General features: G+C 35.6%; 1 protein-coding gene across 1 annotated transcript in view; it reads left to right on the forward strand.

Annotated features, from left to right (window-relative positions):
* Positions 1-19882, forward strand: part of LOC145692226 (max dimerization protein 1-like) — a 291446-nt gene that overhangs the window by 41106 nt on the left and 230458 nt on the right. The gene's annotated exons all lie outside the window — the stretch shown is intronic.

The following is a 19882-nucleotide window of genomic DNA, read 5'->3' on the forward strand; positions in this document are numbered from 1 at the left end:
TAATGAATAACCTTAATTATTTAGTTGGTATTCACCAACTTCCACTGATCACCAAAATATACATATTTTGAGAACTAATATTTGCCTATCATAAGTTTCTGGAATATTTTCGTAGTTTGTGAACCTTAAAGTAGCAGTAGTTGATTAATCTAATGTTTTGTTTATAATAGTGATACTCATATAAGAAGGCATGTGATGTATATTTTGCAAATCTTTATACATGATGTCAGTAGTCTCATGAAATATGCTGTAGTGTCTACAATCACTCGTGCAAATCCATGGCATCCGGAACTGGCTTTTGCAGCGCTCTCAATTTCTTTCAGTGATATTGAGCAAATACATGAGAGAAGAGAGACCGCAGGGGGAGGGAAGAGTCTTCAGTTCAGTAATTTTTAGACTATCATTTGCTCAGTGGAAACTTGCTGGTTCGTGGTTCTGTATTTTTGTCACGTGACTTAATTCTCGACACATCAGTTCACGTATCATGGATGGTGATTTTTTTCTTTTCATTATAGTGTTCTGTCATTGAGACCAGACTACATCCTACCATCTACAAATTTTGAGACTGTATAACAATTGGGTTCGCGTTCGCAAATAGAACAATTTTACCAGACGTCAAAAATTTCCTCGTTATTTTTCTAAATGTAATGTGTGAAATGAGCACTCATACAAATATCTTCATTCACTTTATCTCCAAGATCTGCAGCGACGCACCCACTCGTGGAGTTCACTGGGTCCAGGTTCCCCTCTCCCAAACTTCGAAATTCGACATAGATTGTTTTATTAAGAAACTGTACAAATATATCTACTAAAATGCTACAATAGCAACAAAAGCGGCTGACCTCCAACCTATAACGTTAGATTCCAAACCTTTAATTTACGGTTATTTGTGATTTCACGTTTAACAGAAACAAATATTTTAAACTATGTGTACTTTAAATAAGTTATTTCAGTAGACCTTTTTCATATAAAGTTTTCATTCATCTCATAATGAGATCTCGGAAACTAAACTACAGACTCTAGAAAGATGACGTTTTCACTGATCGATTGCAAATTTTGTGTAGATTGTCCAGTTCTAATTGAATATTTAAAAAACATGGTCATTATTTCTTTGTTACATTTTTACGGGTACACTGGAAGTGTTGAAATTAAAAAAAGAAAAAAAACTAAAGCATCATATTCTACACATTATACATTCCAACACCACATAATTGTACACAGTTTTTGCATACCACTCAGGCGTTTGTTTCATGGCCAAGTTGAATCTTTATTGTCTGGAGTGTGTTGCCCAATAAACACCATATATCACTGACATTATAATTAATTGAGTGTGAAATGTATTTGCTTATTATATACTGTATGCAAGAAGAAAGAAAACACTGATCATAGAGTCATTAAAAACTCCAACCAGAAATAGGCTCAAATTTTACAAACGGTGCGAGATATTGAAAAAGTAATCGACAGAATCTCCCCTTTATGGTATCTCTTGCCAATTTTTATCAAGTTTCTTTCACTTGTGTTTGTAAAGGGACATGTACAGATGTGAGGAATAACAAGGAGATTCATGTTCATATGTGAATGATGCGCTATGTAGAGAGCGCAGGTTCAGCTAGTCTACATATTAAAATGCTATACCAATCTAAGCGCCTTAGCTCCAACTTCTAACTTATGATTTCAAACTTTTTATTTACAGTTATTTGTGATTTCAGGTTCAACAAAGACAAATAATATTTTAAAGACTGTGTACTTTAAATAAGTTATTCAAATAGATCTTTTTTTTATAACGTTTATTTGTTAAAATTATGTTGAAAACCTTTGTATTTTAATAAGTCTTCTCCAAAATCAATGCAAACCAATTGTGCTGCCATCTTTGGAGTTCTTTCAAACTATATGTTTGTAGACGTTTATATGTTTGTGGCCAATCCTTTCGACAATGAGATCTCGGGAACTACAGGCTCTAGAAACATGACGTTTTCACTGATCGATTGCAAATTTTGCGTAAATTGTCCAGTTCTAATTGCATATTTATAAAACATGGCCTCTATTTTTTATTACACTTTTACGGGTACACTGGATGCGTTGAAATAAAAAAACTAAAGCGTCGTATCCTTCGAGTTATACATTCCAACACAACATAATTGTATATAGGGGTTGTATATCTCTCAAGCGTTTGTTTCATGGCCAAATGATGATGAAAAACGAAGGATAATCACCTCCAGTCTAAGATGAATCTTTATTGTTTGGGTTGTTTTGCTCAATAAACACCTTATATCACTGACGTTATAATTAATTGTTTGTGTAATGTATTTGCTTATTACATACTGCATGCAAGAAAAAAGTAAACAATGGTTGTACATGAATTAAAAACTCCAATCGGAAGTAGGCTCCAATTTTGCAACAACGCTTGTCTGCAAAGGGATATGTACAGATGTTTTGAGGAATGACAAGGAGATTCATGCTCATATGTGAATGATGCGCTGTGTAGAGAGCGCAGGTTCAGTTAGTCTGTATATTAAAATGCTATGTTTGTATGTTTGTCTCCAAAGAAAAAAATATATGTTTGTCTCCAATCCTTTCGACAATGAGATCTCGAATATCACAAGTGCTAGAAACGTGTCGTTTTCGCTGGTCGATTCCAAATTTTGTGTAGATTGTCCAGTTCTAATTGAATGTTTAAAAAACGTGGACGTTATTTCTTTATTGTATTTTTTAGGGGTACACTGGAAGTGTTGAAATTTTAAAAAATCATATCCTGTCATTTATACATTCCAATACAACATAGTTGTATACATGGGTTGTGTATCTCTCAGGCGTTTGTTTCATGGTAAATGATAATGAAAAATGAAAGATAACGATTTCTCTAGGCTATAATGAATCTTTATTGTTCGAAATGTTTTGCCCAATGAATACCATATGTCACTGACATTATAATTAATTGTGTATGTAAATTATTTGTTTATTACATACTGCATACAAGAAGAAAGAAAACTCTGATCATACATGAATTAGAAACTCTAACTAGAAGTAGGCTCAATCTTGCAAACGTTGCGAGATATTGAAAAAAATAAAAAAAATCTCCCCTTTGTAGTTGCCGATTTTTATCAATACGTCTTTCACTTGTATCTGTAAACGGACATGTACAGATGTGAGGAATGACAAGGAGATTCATGCTTATATGTGAATGATGCGCTGTGTAGAGAGCGCAAGTTCAGCTAGTATTTAATTTAATTTAATAAATTCATTTCTTGGTGTTCCATCTGTGTTCTATTTATTCAACTTATATTCCAAAAATGAGTTTATTAATTTGCAAATATCTCTGTGAAAATTATATCGATAAAACAACTAGTTTAACGGATAAATTATTTATGTGTCGTACAGAGTTAATCTTACACTTCATCTGTACTCTTTCTTTTCTTATAAACACAATCTAGTTTTATCACTTTTTTTTTCTGAGAATTTAGGTGACAATACGTACTAATAACTTATCTTTTCAGCTATAAAATAACACTTGTTGAATACTATAAATACATAGAGGTAATGCCTTGTAGTATTGGACGCCTCCCAACAAAAATTTCTGGGCGCGCGCCTGTTACACGGACATGCGAAATCTTACAAGTGTTTCAGAATGATATTCCTGATAGCTTTAAGGTAGTTAAGAAAATCAAGGTGTATATTGCTTTTCCAGGTATATTATACTATGTTCAATATATTCAAGGTCTTGGCACTGGAGACTTGGGTTCAATTCCTGGCGGAAGCTTATGTGCTTCGGATTCCACGTTAAGCTGTAGGTTCACATAGTTTCGGTGCTGAAAGGGACGCTCAACTCCAGCCAATCAACCAGTATATGCACGTGTAAAGTTTAAAATCATTCATGGGCACAGTCGAATTGCAGATACTGTCACTTGGAAGTTTGACTAAGGCCGCTTTTTTCGAAATCGAGATAGTTCTGTAATTGTTGTGGTACCAACTTGATTATGTGTGAAATCAGCACTCATACAAGTATCTTCATTCACTTTATCTCTGACAAGATCTGTTTACAAGGACATGTGAAATCTTACAAGTGCCTCATAGCAATTGCTCGTGATTGCTCATGGTATTACACATAGTTTTAAAAATATTATTATTTAAAAATAGATTTTGTTGTCAGTATGTTCGATATAATTCTTCGTTGTTTCAGAACCACTGTAATCTGTAAAGAAAAACTTAACTTGATACACAAAATTTTAACAGACATGAATGAGTATTATAGCCAAAGTAGTGCGAAATTATTTATTTAGAATACACGAATTAATACATTTCGGCGTATCATTTAAACGTGAAGCCTATATAGTCGGCTCATACATAGACTGATTTTTGTTTGTTTGTTGAAGCTTAGCAGTCCTTTTCAGCGCCGATGCTCTATGAGACGTAAACTTGCAGTGGAACCCCTTCAGGTTCTTAAGAATTGTAAGGCAGAAGAACATATTTTTTGAGTTAATTTAGGATAAATATAACATGGATATTCCAAAAATCGTCATCGCAAGTTGATAGCTTAAACAGTTACCTACTTATGGCCAGAGACAAATATGTCTCTATGGTTAATAGATTAAAAAGCAAATAAGCATAAGCAATTTTATCAATGATAACTAGCTCACTCACTCACACTATGACCTATGGAACCTGGAGGTTCAATGCCGTGTTCACAAAAGCTCCCCATTGACTTCTGTTCTTAGTCAACTGGATCCAGTTTCTACTTTGTATTCCTATTTCTGCGAGATCCATATTAATATTGTTCTCCCATTTACATATAGGTCTTCCTAATGGTCGTTTTCCGATTGGATTTCCAGTTGGAACTTTGAAAGCATTCCTAGTTTCTTCCATTCTCGCTACGTGACTTGCCCACCTAAACCTCCTAGATTTGACGACCCTATGTTTGGTAAACGATATAAATTATGTAGTTTCTCGTTATGAAGCTTCCGTCATTCACCATTCCCGTTTCTCTTGGGTACGAATATTCGTCTTAGGATCTTGTTCTCAAACACTTTGAGTTCTTCTCTTAGAGTAAGCGACCATGTTTCGCAGCCATACAGAACAACAGGCATGATTATCATTTTATATATTTTAAGCTTGAAATTCCTGGACAGAATTAGCGACGACAAAAGATTTTGAAGTTAATAACACGAATTCCCTGCTTTTAGTCGACATTTGATTTCTTCGTGAATATGGTTTTGATCTGTTAATATTATCCTAAATATTCGAAAGTAACCACTATATCAAAAGTATTTGATAATTTAACGCATCCATCAAAAGTATTGTTTGATAATTTAACGCATCCGAAATCTATGTGAATAAAAGCCTATTCTATGAGATGGTATTCAAGTGAAAACGGCGCACATAGGGCCAAAGTATCGAGTTACGACGCCAAAAATTGAAAAAGTTGATTTTATTGGACATCCTGCTCAGAAATCCTCATGAGACGACTACGCCTATATGCCTATATGCGGAATAAGATTAAATTTTATTGTCTTATTGCCGAGAACGATTATTAGCTGCAATTGCAATATTTGTCTTTGTACTCTGATTTCACATTGTGAACCGTTTCCTTTTTTTTATCTTAGAGGCAATTGGTCGGCACTACCTTGTCGATGATGGAGTCATGTTCTTCCAAAATATTGTTGTGTTCTTACAATTAGATTGACACACGTACAATGGCACAATGGTACATAAAAGTATGTTGGAATCCACGTATTATGAATTATACGCGAAAGTTTGTTTATATATGCTGTGGCCACCGCTACAATCTAGGCCCCACTTATAATAAATATCGATAATATCACAGTCCTCCGAAATGTTCTGCAGTATCACATCACTCTGTACTTGTACTAAACGCAGTGTAGTATGATTGAGCTCATCTTGCAGTGGGACCACAGCCTCGTTTTCAGTTACCGTAATATTTGCAGGATAACACTTCTTTGTCTCTGCTAGCACATGATATGAAGGATAAATATCTGCTCCTCTTTCTTTTGCTCCAAGTCTCATCCTTTTATAATCTTCCTTGTCAAGCTAAGATCCACTAGAAGGCCTAAAGCTTCGTCAGGGCTGCACGGTCATATAGTAGCAGATGAGGTATCATGGATCGCTTTCATATTTTTCAGTCTCTTAGGCGAAGACTGGATCGCTAATTTCACAACTTCGTCTGCAGTACTCTTGCCAGATTTCACCAAACTTGATTCTACATACAAGCACAGCTTTTCGGAACTGGTATTCTTTACAGTTTCTTTCACATATCTTTTCTTACTTCGTTGCGAACTCTCTTCGAACACTTTTCTTGATCTTCCTCTTCTCATTTGCTCCGAAAGCCGTGATGTTCTTGAGGGACGCTGCGATGGTTGTAACACCGGAAGTGTTACGTCTTGATCAAGTCACTCCATATCTTATTTCCCATTCGTACATGTAATTACATGCCCGCCATTTTGCCAAAACCTTTGACACAAATACTTTCACTACAGTTTTCAGTTTATTTCCACGTTGTTCAGCAAGTTCAATGATACCACACTTGTTTAATGTATACTGTAATAATTGTTCATTACATTTGAATCAATATCTATTGTAAAAATACTCTTTAAATAACACTATAAAGAGTTCTCTTCTCTTAGTTTTCATGTTCTTCACAGATCGTTGCCACAACTGTGTGTAAACAATACGCTCCAATCAGGAAAAGGGGGGACGTGTGTATTCCTGTTCTATGTTCGATATAAGATATATTGTCGAATTGTCCGAGAATAGTCGCGGTACTCTTTGGAACTTTTTTTTACAACTCTATGTATAGTAAATATTTGTTCCTTGTTTCGACACCGCACTAGTGCATCATACTACCTGCAGTGTATTTACACTAGGCTCACTTGTTAGGTTCACAGTCATTTCAGATGTACATTATATATATATCTAACTCTTCAATATTCGTATTGAAATATGGTTACTGTCACTTTGGGAAAATTAAGCACGAGCTGTTTCTCCGTCAGCTACTCAGGCGCAACTAACTGCAGTTGGGCGTTCGAAATAAACTCCAACTTTGCGCACATACGCTGGCTACTGTGTTGCGTTCAAAAAACAAATTCTTATACCAGCCATACACTGACGTATTTTTCAGCCGTAGCCATAAAATTTCTTGCGCTAGTCTTGTTAGCAGCTGTCAATACGTTAGTGTATGGGACCTGGCGTACGTTTACGTACCGAATTTTCATACGCTGGAAAAGTCTGGGTGCTTTTAACTTCGAGCGTAAATACGGCGCGTAAAAACGGCTCAGATGAAAGGGTTTTCGAGCAGCAGGTGGTCTCTTGCCCTTTCCACGGCCTTCTCCCTGGTCTGGTCGTATTGTTTTCAGAAGAGAAAACCTGTTCTTGAGTTGTCCTCGCGAATCGTTGCTGAGGTTTGCTGGTAGACTCACCAGAAATCTTCATTCCAATCTAGTTTCAGTCTTTCTATACAATACATGATTTCGGCTAAATTAATATTTTCTATTGCACAAAACGAGATATTATTTCCTAATTAAAATTCATAATTAATTTTCAGTACATAGAGGAAAAGGTATTTAATTCCAATACTTTCTAATTAGAATTCCCAAATGATGAGAGCTCCTCCGTGGCTATATGATCAGCGTAATCTTCTCCGGCGCAGGACATCCTGTTCGATTCTCGGCAGAAGCTCACGCAGTTTGGATCTCACTTCTCATATAGCCTCGCTGTCTGAGAGGTCGCTAAATTCAAACCCAATCCAATCGAACATAATGTCTTTCGACTACGAATTTAACATTAAATTTAATATTTGACAATTAGCCCCCCCCCACACACACACAGAGAGAGAGAGAGAGAGGTCAAGATGGTTATAAAAATGAAGTCACACCTTTAGAGTTGCTCATATTCTAATGTTAAAAAAAGAAGTATAACATGACTTTTAATAGCATGTGACCAATTCCCGCCAAACTAAAAATGTCATGCTATTTAGAAAAGAGAGAAAGCAAGAGAAGGGAAAGGTTAGGGCAACCAACAGTAGAGTATGCAGGAATTTATTTCGGGAGCGATCCAAACTCAATATGAGGGTATTTTATATTAAAATTCCTAAAATTGTCCCTAAAATTAGGCTAAATTTACACAAAAGTCGAAATTTCGGGGGGTCCGGGCCCCAGGACCCACCCCCTGCGTACGTCCCTGGCAACAAACATAAAATGTTACTTCCAGACATACTTTCTCGTTCACTTGGTTCTCTCCGGTCGAATATGAATAAAAATGTCCCCAGTAGTAAAGATAAATTACATTTCACTCTTATGAAGAACACTCCTTCACTAAATAATGTTCAAATTCAGCTTTCTGATATTTTGTTTTGTCCCACGCTACCCGTACAATATTTTTGAAAGAAATCAGTACCAGCATACAGGCTACAGGTACCTACTAGGTATATTTAAGAATAAAAAGTAATAATTTTGACCTTCAACAAGATATTATCTCGATATCTGCCTGATAAAACAGCAAAAAATTGCGTTTGACTATCGAAATTCGGTGAAAATTTTTTGCTATTTCGACCACCTGCTGCTTGTTATTTTAAGTACCTTCTCAATTTTACAAGAACTTGTAACAAAATAGGTTCAGAAAATCACCATTTTTTTTCCGTGATCTTAACATTACTTGTGAAAAAGAAAATGTGAGAAACCGCAATACATGGCCTAATGTTCATTTCTTTGTGAATTATTTCAAACCTCAGATTGTACATATATTTAAATTTAATAGACCTAATAATCCTATTTCACCATTAATGCTCACATACTAAGTCTAAATAGCACAATCATTGTACTGCTCGCTTTAGTGTGCTTGCTTTTCAGCCTAAAAGTTCTAGTTCAATCCAGGGTACCAGCTATGTTGAATATTTTTCAACATTTTATTATATCTCGTCATGATGGGGGACTGTACCAACACTTATTTGAGAAGCTTAAGTAGACTCAAAACAGAACATACCTAACACCAAAATTGAAATGACACCCATTTGCAGGAAACAGGATTACACTCATAATAGTTCATGTTAACTTGTAGTATGCCATTAAAGCATTTCTCAACTTTTGTGGTGTGGTTACTATCAATTCTTCCCAGATAAACGTTAACTTAAGGTCTATTATCACAAAATATTAAATAACAGTGACTATCTGACACTTAAATAATTTCTTTCACGAACAACTCAATCATTTTACTGAGCTCCTCTGTGGCTAAACGGTTAGTGTGCGTGTCTTTGGCGTGGGAGATCCGGGTTCTTTTCCCGGTGGGAGCTCATGTGGTTCGGATTCCACGTTAATCAGTAGGTCTCGTCTCATATAGCCTCGCTGCTGAAAGGGACGTTAAATTCAAAATCAACTCAACTAAATCGTTTTATTATGTATATAAGTAGCATGTCCATCAGTGTCAGGAGAATTTATATAATAATTGACACAACTTCTTACTTAATAGTGTTATTTTAGTGTCATTTTTACTACCAGAGCTTCGAAATTAATTGATATTTAATTGTTTTCAGTTTCGTATAACATACGTTTGTTTACGTTTTTCTTTTTACTTTCTGCTTAATTCCTTATAACTACGCTTTCTTACAGTGAAATATGTCTTATTCAATGAATACAAGAACTATGAGTATTAAAAACATACAATTCGACGGATCTTTACACTGAGAAAAATGAAAATTTAAAATAAAACAAATTGTTTATTTTCTGAACAAGTAAATTGAAGCATAATGGTAGATTGCTTCAAATCATTGGTTCATAAGTTGTGAAACAAATGTAATAATAATAATAATAATAATAATAATAATAATAATAATAATAATAATAATAATAATAATAATAAATTTAAACGAACGAATGGATTTGGTTCAAAGTGTCTTTAATGAGTTAACAGTTTAAACTTCATTTGAAAAAGAAATCTGAACTAAGATTGGGTAGCTCAGTTAATTTTAATAAGCAGTTGGAAGCTTGTACCAACATACGGTGTATAGTGAAATTTAAACAAACCAGTCGTTCAGAATAGTTTGACTTTGTTTGAAAATAACCTAATCTGAGTTGAATTGGAGAATAGAGTGTTGTGAATAGCTAATGTTTGGACCGAATTTGACTAAGTTCGAAATTAAATAAATTAAGGTCTATATTGTGGTAAAGCTTCGTGATAATATGCCAAATATCATAGCTACGCCAAATTCATGAAACAGCTATAATCATTTGTAACAACTTCACATTTTATTATTTGCAGTTTCTTATGTTCCCATATAACATACACGTGCAAACCTTTTTTTAAAGACAAATTTAATATTTAGTATACTAAATAACTATAATAATTTTAATCAAGCGTTAAATTTATCTTACTTTCCGTAATCAATTGTAGTTGCGCAAAAACACAGATCTATTTGCTTGCAATGGAAAGTACCAGTGACGGCAATTGGATATGAACACTAAAAAGGGGGACAAAACACTACTAATAGTAAGGGGACATGTAATTAGGTTATAGTGTAAAGCCAAAAAAGTGGGGGCAGCAATTACCTTCACGCCCCTAATCGCCGATGGACAGCACATTTGTTAATAATATTCCTAATTTAAGTGAATTTTAAGACTTTGTTGAGGAATAATTTTAATAGTATTTAATTAGATCTATACGCTTTTATTTGAATCACTTCACTTCAGATTTACAATTAGTTTCATTATATTTTCATTAACTGTTAATCATCCAACGATGCATTCAAACGTAGAATATTCACTAATAGTCATTACATTGGCCAACAACTTAAATTAATTTGTTTATAATTAACTAAATTATTTTAAAAAAAACACCAAATTTGTTACATTTAATTTGAACATGTGGTTTGGTCCAGTCATTTGATTCAATCATTTTTTTAATTTAAAAGTTGATTTACATCGATCAAAAGTGTCTGCTTACGTGTCAAAAGCTTTTCAGTAGACCTTACATTGAATGCTGTAAATTTCTTATATCTTATACACTAACATGAGAGGCGGACATAGGGCGTATTGTGAATTATATACTCAGAAAAATTATGTGGCGTACTTAAAAACGTTGGTTACATGTGTAAATAATGTAGTTTTAGCACTTAACGTACAGCAAATGCATAACTGAAAAAAGTACATTTTATACATACTTTCCGCATACATGTTTCGAATAAACGTACTTTCTGTACGAACGAAAGAACTGTATATAGGTGGTCAGGATCTCACATACAGATATACGCATGTAACATACAACTAGCGTATGTAACATACGTATATGTATGTGATATATGGAAGACTGTTAGATGTCATACATCCTGCAACGGCATGATGTAACATCTAAGCGGGGAATGTCTGTAGCATATGGATAACGTATGCTCCGTGCAGGTTTCTGTAGTAAACATAATGATTCCGTATAATTGTACAATATACCGCTGTCCGGATAACGGACTTTTCTCAGTGTATTAATTAATAAGAATTTGCGCCCGGTGAAGGAGAATATTAAAAGTTCGAAAAAGTACATATAATATATATTGCAATTGTATGTATTGTGTATATATTGTATATATTGTATATATATTACATGTATGTATGTATGTATGTATTACATGTATGTATGTTTAGAAGGTGGATGAAAAACAGAGCCGTAGCTAGAGATTTCGGCGCCAGGGGCGAAGTAGAATTCGGCGCCCTTACACTCACCTTATCAAGCTTCCTTCCTTCCTTTATTTATTTATTTATTTATTTACAAATAAGAGAAACAGCTATTCTTGTTATGCTACGTTGAATTTTTATCATGCTGCTTGCACAGACTATTGCAACAACCGAAAGTGATCATTCTCTATTCTTTTACAAATAAAAGCTGTTTTCAAGAGGCTTATTTTGGACTTTTTGTTAAACTTACAAAACTGCCTTTGATGTACACAAATCTACTTTGAGAAAGTTATAAAAATTTACAACTTTTTACGTTTCATACTATATATAAGAAATGAAATTTTAATACGTTAGAAACTACGTGATTTAAAAATGTTCGAAATGGGTAACAGCATCAATTTCCAGTAATAATTGTAAACTTTTGTAATTTTATTCTGTATGTGACCACATAAAGAAGATTTTAATTTTGATCGTTTTACGGTCAAAAATATTTTGTGAAATGTAACGGAAACTCTGAAGAGACCTTCTTTGCAAATTTCTTAATATTGATCGATGGAGGTAAAGAATATGTTTAATGTTCGTACTTGAATTCCAAAATGTAGTTTGGCTACTACATACACTATGTGATCAAAAGTATCCGGACACCCAAAAAAACATAACGTTTTTCATATTAGGTACATTGTGCTGCCACCTACTGCCAGGTACTCATTATCAGCGACCTTAGTAGTCATTAGACATCGTGAGAAAGGAGAATGGAGCGCTCCGCGGAACTTACGGACTTCGAACGTGGTCAGGTGATTGGGTGTCACTTGTGTCAGAAGTATGTACGCGAGATTTCCACACTCCTAAACATCCCTAGATACACTGTGTCTGATGTGATAGTAAAGTAGAAACGTGAAGGGACACGTACAGCACAACAGCGTACAGGCCGACCTCGTCTGTTGACTGACAGAGTCCGTCGACTGTTGAAGAGAGTCCTAAAGTGTAATAGACAGACATCTATCCAGACCATCACACAGGAATTCCAAACTGCATCAGGATCCACTCCAAGTACTATGACAGTTAGGCGTGAGGTGAGAAAACTTGGATTTCATGGTCGAGTGGCTGCTCATAAGCCACACATCACCCAGGTAAATACCTCGCTTGGTGTAAGGAGCGTAAACATTGGACGATTGAACAGTGGAAAAACGTTTTGTGGAGTGACGAATCACGGTACACAATGTGGCCATCCGATGGCAGGGTGTGGGTATGGCGAATGCCCGGTAAACGTCATCTGTGAACACGTGAAGTGCCAACAGTAAAATTCGGAGGTGATGATGTTATTGTGTGGTCGTGTTTTTCTTGGAGGGGGCTTGCACCCCTTGTTGTTTTGCGTGGCACTCTCACAGCGCAGACCTACATTGGTGTTTTAAGCACCTTCTTGCTTCCCACTGTTGAAGAGCAATTCGGGGATGGCGCTTGCATCTTTCAACACGATCGAGCACCTGTTCATACTGCATGGCCTGTGGCGGAGTGGTTACACCACCACAACATCCCTGTGATGGACTGGCCTGCACAGAGTCCTGACTTGAATCCTATAGAACACCTTTGGGATGTTTTGGAACGCCGACTGTGCCAGGCCTCACCAACCTACATCGATACCTCTCCTCAGTTCAGTACTCCGTGAAGAATGGGCTGCCATTCCCCAAGAAACCTTCCAGCACCTGATTGAAAGTATGCCTGCAAGGGTGGAAGCTGTTATCAAGGCTAAGGGTGGGCCAACACCATATTGAATTCCAACAGTACCGATGGAGGACGCCACGAACTTCTAAGTCATTTTCAGCTGGGTGTGCGAATACTTTTGATCACATAGTGTATGTATAAAATTATAGTACTTACTTAATTTCTTAATGACTGAAAATTCTGAATTTAAGGTTACTTTTATTAATAAAAATATTAAAATACACACACACACACATTATATATATATATATATATATATATATATATATATATATATATATATATATATATATATATATATATGTGTGTGTGTGTGTGTGTGTGTTTTGTAGGTATGTAGATAAATAAAAAAAATATCACACAACTAGATACGTAAGCACAAAAAAGAATCCTGGCGATACAAGTAGTTAATGGAGAAATGATCCCAATAAATTTCTTTAAATTGGAAGCATTTCATATGTCAATGAAATTTAAAAAAAACACTGGTAGCGATCAGTCTTTGGAAAAGACGAAATTCGTGCAGTAAAGTTCTGAAACATTAAGCCCCTATTCTACAACTGTTTCAAATTCAAGAACATTATTCTCCTTGTTTATCTTCATTTTTAATATTCCCGCTCAAACAACAACTTGTGTGTCTCTTCACTCCTTTCATTTTTCATACCTTTATTCTCACCGTCATGATTAAAAGGATTGGTTAGAAAAACGTGATTAACTAACCAAACTCATCATAATCAAAATGCCGAATACGTAAGTATTTAAGACTGACCGTTTCTGATTTTGAAAACGCTCTTGTTTACATTGTAAGTCATTACTTGGCAGCATGTATGTCACATCGTCATTAAGAAATCATATATGATAGCTTTTTTTTTTTAAAGTAATAAGTAAAAACTTGTTCTAACTCTTATTGAAGCATTTGGATTGTGGGCGTAGCGAGCAAGAAAATTTTTAACAAATCTATTTTCATTTCCAATACTTTCCTTTCTTCTTGCTCCTTCGGCACCCTCTTGCTATCAGCGCCCGTGGCAACCGCCCCGCTGGCCCCCCAACTTAGCTACGACTCTGATGAGAACTATTCTAAATATAAAGCAATCTATTCTACAGTTGCTAAATGGATAAGGGATAACACAAGCACTTATATATTTAAAAATTAGTTGTATTTAAGGTAAAGTATTTTTTATCTTAAAAAGATATTTTAACTTCCAAGCAACTTATTATTACGAGCAAATGTACTATCCAATGTAATGTAGTATGGTGCATTAATATAGTCACTGTTAGAACAAATGCTATGCTTCAAAGATTGTGAAAGAAAACAGGAGAGTGAATTAGTTGCCGCATTTCATATTAGTAAAGTACAAAACAATACAATTGATATTGTTTTCATTTGGTTATGTTATATCCCAGATTAAGTGTTAATTCGTTTTCTAAATATAAAATTTTAATTATTCTAGATATTCTTTGTAACTTTTAAATAGTTTGTCAAGTCACACTTCGAAATTAAAACTTGGTTTGTTTGTACTTGGAGACGGTTGACTTTCCTTCTTTTTGTTGACCCTTTCATTAATGACTAGATTCTACAAGAGCAGCAGATGTGCTGAGCATATATTACCCAATAGCAGTGCGCGAATTAGGTTGTGTATATTTGAAGGGGGATAAAATAGTTCCTAACAGGAGATAGTTGATTGCTTTGTGAGGGACCAATGTTTCAATTTGCTGCTTTTGGAAGGGATTAAAACAAAATAGAAGGAAATTCCGCTCCGGGATTCGCACCCTGCCCTAAAGGCATGAGTGGCACAAGCTGGATGGTAGGCCCTGGTTCCATGAGATATGTTACGCCACAGAGGGTAGATTTATTTATTTATTCGAGAAATCTAACATATTTAGTGAGAAAATTTATTAAATTGAATTACTGCTTTCGCAAAATCATGGATTTAGCTTTTGTTTTTCTTTCTTTCTTTCTTTCTTTCTTTTTTTTTTAAATCTGTCTGATTTAACTTTGTTAAAACATTTTATGGGAATTTTCACATTTTGACACTATGAAAAGAAATAAAAAGTACTCCTACATTGAATATCACTTGCTAGTCCAAATGTTTCTATTGTTTTGCTCTTTCTTTTTATTCGTTTCCTTAATAGCATAATGTTTATAGGACCTGCATTTAAAACATAGATCTTTCCTGTTCAAACAACTTGAGCAAACTGGAAAACGACCGCGTGCTGAAACAACAGGCAAAAGGAAGAGCGAAAACTGACCGCTTCTTTTTTTCTTCTTTTACGCGCCTATTTTTACGCTAGGTGTATGGGCCAACTTACGGACCGAAATTTACGACATCATTTTACGGACCGAAAATGCGCGCTGAAAATACGCTAGTGTATGTTGGCCTTTACGGTACATCATGGACTGGTATATAGGGACTGTTTTGAAGGCATTTCTGATTAGGTTCATCACAATATTTTTTTTTTCTATTTTTGGCGCCGTAATTTCGTTTTTCGGCCTTATGTGCGGCGATTCCAAACTGGATAATGACCACCGTGGACGCCTCTAGATCTGGAAGATCCATCTTTCACTGATGATGCGATGAAAGTTGAGAAGGTCATAATAGAAGACAGGAGGATAACAATTGAAAGTGTTATGTGTGCAATATGTATGAGTTATGGATCTGCCCGGAATAGCATTCACAACAAACTGCGTCCTCAGAAGGTGTCAGCACGGTGGGTGCCACGATTGCTCTTAACTCCCCTGAAGAGATCCCAAGTACGTTGCAAGAGAAATGTGCATCGCTGTGAGGTGGGTGAAGAGGACTTTTTCGGCCGATAGTGACAATGGATGAAAGTTGATTTTATCGTTATGACCCAGAAACAAACCCTTCCTCTTCCAGTCCTAAAAAGGCACGAGTGTGGAAGTCTGTCAAGGTGATGTTTTCCGTTTTCTGGGAATGTGAAAGTTGTCATCATAACAGATTACCTACCATAGGTGCAAATGCAAACTATTACTAGTACCTGTTATTCCCATCTCCTGACTAAGTTACTAGAGGAACCGAAGAAATGTGGATTGATCACAAAAGGGGTGCTGCTGCTGTTTGACAATGCACGATGAAGGCAGTGGAATTAGAATATGAAATATTGTCTCAGCCCCTGTACGCACCGGACCTATCACCAAGTGACTTCTTTCTCTTCCCAGAAAGGAAGCCTCCACTCAGAGGATACATTTTGACACTAGGGATGACATTTCTGAGGTTGAATTGTGGTTTCAAAACCCAATTGCAGCCTTACAAAACGAACTTACAGGAAGTGAAGAACTGCTGTCAAAAATGTGTCGTAAGGCACGCTGACTACGCAGAGAAGGACTAATACGATCATGGTATCACAGTTATCTAGAGTGGATTTCTTCTAGATTATTGCACGAGCTTTTTGATATCTCCTCGTACTTCATGTTTGGTTCCGTATAGTGCAATATTTCATACAAAATATTAGATTACTTTCTTTCATAAGTGTTTATTTAGCGTCCTGCAAAATACGCTTTCCTCCTTCCTAAAGGTTTCTTTTTTTCATTTTTTATCCTTGCATTTATTTTTCGTTCACATTTCAGATCTTCATTATTAGAGCTTCGTAGCTATTCAAAATTAACACATTTTATCCCTCCTCAACTTTTGTAACTGCCAGACAGTTGTTTCATTCCATCCACTACCCGATATTACCCATTTTATCGTATTTACTGTAACATCTGCTTTAATTTCGATTACTCACCTGAATTCTGTAATCCTACATATGTATGCAAATAAATAATAATCCCAGTTCTTGGGAACCCTATGTACTAATAATTACATGTAAGGTATACGTCAAATATAGAGCGAATAGAGCCTCTACATATATGAGCGTATGGACATACATACGTTAATTATTGAGAGTTAACAAGAAATATAACTTCGGACCATATTATTTAATGCCAACTGTGTTGTTTTCTCTTCTGTTAGTTTCGATTAGGGACAAGAACTGCTCTTTCTTTAGCCTGCCACTCGTTGCATGACTTGGAAACTCTTGCCTTGACAATGTTCATTACATTTCTAGGTTTCTTGTTTTAAGTGCGTGATACCGAAAGTCTGCCTACAAACTGCATGTTGCACGAATCATGCTTGATTATCAGGTATTCTTGTTCATATTTGGAAGCTGAGGTGGTCATTGGTTGCAATTACGCTCTCGTTTGTTCTTAAAAGTTTCCTATTCCAATGATTGTTCGTGTCATTTCAGGTGGTCACATGTACGCTATCTTGCTTTCATATTTCCATTTCCCGAAAAGTCTCTCGGGAACAAGGAGTGACAACGTGTATTTCGTGTTTTTTTTTTTTTTTTTTTTTTTTTTTAATACACTAAAGACATCTGTCAGGCTTCCTCCATTCCCCCCTGACATATCCCCTCTTCTACACGTAACATGTTAACGTTGTCTGGAAAAGATCTATACTAAACTCACTGGCTAGAGATTTGCAGACATTAAAATTTAGCGTTCTTGATAGCTGATATTACCACTGGTAACCAAATTTCAAAGATGTTTTATTTAAAACGTATATGCTGTATTTATATGAGTTGCTCACTGTATTTCTTTTTTAAAGATTTATCTACTTAACATTTAGTTTTGTAAAGCAGTGGAACTTGCAAAGGATTTCCCTTAATAAAATTTCAATTGTGAATTATTTCTGAGCGATTTCCAGTATTTAGAATACACTTCTCCCATGTTACAGAAAACCACTGATTACAGTTTAGATTACAGAAAACCACTGAAATTGGTTCATTCAGTTAGCAGTTGATTAGAGGGGTGCACTTTAGAATATAGTTACAATTCGTACATTGCCTGGTAACGCCAGACGCTGTGGTGCTAGGCACAGAATTTTATTTCAGTGTATTAGAAGTGATCAATGATGAATTAGTAATATTCAGGTAACCCAGTATTGTATGGAGACATGCCATTCGTGAGAAAATGAGTTCTGTACGGAATACACTCCTTCAGTTTCCTTTTCACGTTCGTCTAGAATTCCACTGTCTAGGCCCACACGTTGGAGATTCGGAAAATGTGCATCTTTTCCAACGCTTCAAAATACATAACTGTCCAGTTTCTGTCAATTTATCTTTCATCCTCCTCTCCCCATTGCATAATTTACGCTTAGGAGATTTTAAGCAATAATGTAGCTCTATTGTGATAATAGTATTCGTGTTCTTAAAAGTGCGAAACTTGCAACAGACCCGCGTACTGCATAGTAAAACAGGAAACTCGTAGAAATGCCTAGAATTATCAAATCATTCACTTCACTATCATACTATCTGTATGGTGAAAGACAGTTAAGGACACCTCACTCTCATGATCGAGAGAGAGGAAGGAGCAGGAATTGTTGGCGCCCATCTTTTAAGAGCAGATAGGACACAATAAATTGTTTTACATGGAGGAATGGGTAAATTGAATAACAGTTTGAATTCACGCTATGTAGTATTGATGAGGCTAGGACCTTATAAAAAGAAATAGCCTCATAATAAGAAATAAGCTTCCAGTTCTCCGTATATAAGTACTCCTGAAGATAGTCGTAGAATTCTTTTGTATACATGGAAGATACATCACACTTACGTTGACTTATAGTTGATACGTCACTTGTGCTCAACTAAGACTAAGTAGAATCATGGGATCTAAGGAATTTCATGGAATGTTAATGAAGAATAGGCAAATCAAGTTTGGTTGAAAACGTGCAACAAAGATCTCGGCAGATATGGAAAATAATAATTATTGAAAACTACAATATAAAATGATGTTTGATTAAAAAATTAATAAGAAATTGTAAGGCATCGAATATTAGTATTACCATATTCCATATTGCTCAAAAAGAACACGCATAAACGGTATCTTGCAAGTAGCAGTTGCCTAAGCTTTTTGCATGTTAAAAGTAAAATATTAATTCATACACACGTCATGTTCATCTACATCACCGTACGCTTTTTAATTTTTTTTAACGCATCAGTTTTGCATTTGCAAATTGAGGAAATACGCTTCGATGAAATATATGAGTTGTATTTATCACATAAATATGTAGCCCTACGTGCTAAACTATTGTTGCGCACGCATCTTTGATGCACAGATGCACATGATCCCAGGTTCCATTTCCAGTGGGAGAACATTGAAATGTCTACGCTCACCGGACTTCAGCTTAAACCGTAGGTCCATGTCTCATATAGCCTTGGTGCTGAAAGGGACACTAAACCAATGGTGCTATACTAATTTTATTTATATATATATATATATATATATATATATATATATATATAGAGAGAGAGAGAGAGAGAGAGAGAGAGAGAGAGAGAGGGGGGGGGCGAGAGGCATTCCAAAAGTAAGGACCGTCGACGTATAGTGAAATGAGATAGGCCGGAACACAACTTGACGCATGAAACACCAACAACGGACTATTGACGAAGCCACTGCAGTGGTTGTCTTGAGTCAGTAGGAGTTTGGTTGCCTGAAAGGCAGATCG

Source organism: Thermobia domestica, chromosome 1, assembly GCF_964235325.1.
Source record: "Thermobia domestica chromosome 1, izTheDome1.hap1.1, whole genome shotgun sequence".
In the NCBI taxonomy this organism is placed as follows: Eukaryota; Metazoa; Arthropoda; class Insecta; order Zygentoma; family Lepismatidae; genus Thermobia; species Thermobia domestica.